General features: G+C 60.5%; 1 protein-coding gene across 2 annotated transcripts in view; it reads left to right on the top strand.

Moving 5' to 3' along the window:
• PRKCB (protein kinase C beta) overlaps positions 1–3011 on the top strand; it is a 104750-nt gene that overhangs the window by 57368 nt on the left and 44371 nt on the right. The window lies entirely within an intron of this gene.

Below are 3011 nucleotides of genomic sequence, written 5' to 3' on the forward strand. Positions count from 1 at the left end.
GTGTGTGTACAGGCTCACTGTTGTAGGTACGTGTGTGTGTACAGGCACACTGTTGTAGGTACGTGTGTGTGTACAGGCACACTGTTGTAGGTACGTGTGTGTGTACAGGCTCACTGTTGTAGGTACGTGTGTGTGTACAGGCTCACTGTTGTAGGTACGTGTGTGTGTACAGGCTCACTGTTGTAGGTTTGTGTGTACAGGCTCACTGTTGTAGGTTTGTGTGTACAGGCACAGTGTTGTAGGTAGGTGTGTGTACAGGCTCACTGTTGTAGGTTTGTGTGTACAGGCTCACTGTTGTAGGAGGGGGCTCCAGGACGGGCTCTGAGCCTCCCCCTCTGGCAAAGCCTGGCCGTGCTCCGGGGCTCCGGGAATGGTGGCACTTCTGTCACACGCTTTCCAAAGTGCTTTTCGAATGATGGGGAATTTCAGCATCTGCAGGAATGTGGTTTGTGGCAGGGAGCAGGATTATCCCATCTCTAGAGGCTTTTGCCACCTGGATTTTGAGTTCCCAGAGGATCACACCCCTGTGACCTACGGACAGCTCACAGGACCTTGAGCCACGTTCCTGTGGAGCCTCCTGTCCCCAGCCCGGGGACAGCAGAGCGGACGCGGCTGTGGGGCCGGGCGGGGCAGCTCCAGCGGGATGGGAGCGGGGATTGCTGGCACTGGAGGTCCCTGCGGGGCAGGACGAGCTGGGGCCGGCTGGCGAAGGAGGCGAGCACGGGCCGAGCAGGCGGCTCCGGGCGCTGAGGCTCCGCCGAGCTGTTCCCGGAGCAGTCAGAGGGAGGGTGTGAGGTGCCCGTCTGTGCCCACGCTGCCAGGGCCGCTGCCCCTCCGTGGGCGAGCACCCCGGGCTGGGACACCCTCGGCAGCACCGGATCCTTCTCCATCCTCCCGCTGCCCTCGCTGGCTCTCCCGCTGGCTCTTCCCACGTCCTGCGAGCAGCCGTGACATCCCCAGGCTTTGTTCCTGTGGGATGGGCTTGGCTCTGTGGGATCCTGTGCTGCTCCTCGCCACCCTGATGGGTGCTCGTCCCCCGGGGAGAGCCACCAGGAACGCTGCCAGAAAAAATATCAAGTTGTTGAAAATGTTATGAAAAATTGAAAAGAGTTGTGGATGACTTTATAAATGCCTTTTTTTGTTGCGTTTGTCCTTAGAGGAGAGCCTCAGTGAAGCAGGCAGAACTCTGTTTGCACAAGTCCTGCTTCCCAAGCACCTTCCTGAAGGTTGGATTTAGTGACCTTGGAGGTGTTTTCCAACGCTAAGGATGCTGTGATTCCCTCCAGCCTCCATCAGATGCCAGCGGGGCGCAGATCTCAGCCTCCTGCTGGCTCCCTGTGCCGCGTTCCCACCGCTCCAGAGGCAGGGAGGAGCTCCCCAGCCCCGTTCTGTGCAGCTGGATTTTCACTCCTTCAGCTGGCTTTGAAAGGCTGTTTTATTTCTGGCCCGTTCTGGAGGTGTTGGTGAAAACGTGTCAGCTGCTGGCTTTTCCAGAAAGGACGGGAAGCGAGCTGAGCTCTCCAGCTCTGCCGTGGAGCTGTGGGAGTGCTTTGGGAGAGCAGAGCTGGGCACTGGGGAGCCCAGATGGCCCCAGAGCACAGTGGGCACCCAGCCCTGGGGAGATGGAGCCACCCAGCCCTGTGCTGGCCCTGGAATTCCACCTGGAATCCCGGGCAGCTCCGGGCCCTCACAACTCCGAGGGGCTGGAGCGTGTCCAGGGAAGGGAACGGGGCTGGGAAAGGGGCTGGAGCAGCTGAGGGAGCTGGGAAAGGGGCTCAGCCTGGAAAAAAAGGGGGGCACGGGGGATTTCTGGCTCTGCACAAGTCCCTGCCAGGAGGGGACAGCCGGGGGTTCGGGCTGTGCTCCCAGGGAACAGGGACAGGAGGAGAGGGAACGGCCTCAGGCTGGGCCAGGGGAGGCTCAGGATGGATATTGGGAACAATTCCTTCATGGAAAGGACTGTCCAGGCCTGGCACAGCTGCCCAGGGCAGGGCTGGAGTCCCCATCCCTGGAGGGATTGAACAGCCCTGTGGATGTGGCACTTGGGGACAGGGGGCAGTGCTGGCCTGGGTGGACTGAGGGGAAGTTCCCGGGCCGAGCATCCCTGCAGGACCCGCCCGGCTGTCCCTGAGAGGCTGCGGAGGGGAAATGCCCTTCCCACGATCCCTGCAGCATTCCCAGCGCGGGCAGCACCGGATTCTGTCCAGGATGGAGCATCCCCCGAGCCCGGCTCTGGTTCTGCTGCCTGGAAAACGGGCCCGCTGGGGATGGGGGAGCCTCTGGCTGTCTCCCCAGCTGGGGAACCCCTGCCCAGGGATTTCGGGAGCTTTCCCGTGGCCGGAGCGTGCGGCGAGGAGCGGGCAGGGCAGGGCCGGTGCCTGCAGGCGGCAGCACGGGCACGGCCAAGCGCGGCTGCATTTTCCTCTCCAGATGGTTCAACAGGGGTTTGCCGTGGGCTCTTCAGCTCTGTGCCGGTCTCCTCTCTCACTCGGACTGTTTTTCCTTGTCCTTGTAAAGCCAGTCCTTCCCTCCCCATGGAAAACACAGATTTTTCACAGGGTCATTGAGTCCTGGGGTGGTTTGGATTGGAAGGGCCCTTAAAATTCATCTCTGAAGCTCATGGGCAGCAACACCTTCACTATCCCAGGTGCTCCGAGCCCTGTCCAGCCTGGCCTGGGACACTGCCAGGGACCCAGGGCCTGCCCACCCTCCCAGCCAGGAATTCTTTCCCAATACTGAGAATGTGGGATGTGACTCTGGCCCTGGAGCAGGAGACAGACACCCAGGGCTGCTGTGGGACAGGAGCAGATGCACCTCCACACTCCCTGTCCCGCTCTGGGCTTTGATCAAGTGTCATATTAGCAGGAAAAGGCTGTGGAATAAAGCAGGAAATGTCAGCAAATTACCAGGGCACCGAGGCAGTTCTGCCTCCCTGATAGCAAAGCTTCCCCTGCAGATTATGCTGAGCCTGTCGTATTAAGGGCCGTGAATATTTGAGCCTGGGAGATGGA

Source organism: Parus major, chromosome 14 (genome assembly GCF_001522545.3).
Source record: "Parus major isolate Abel chromosome 14, Parus_major1.1, whole genome shotgun sequence".
Classification (NCBI taxonomy): Eukaryota; Metazoa; Chordata; class Aves; order Passeriformes; family Paridae; genus Parus; species Parus major.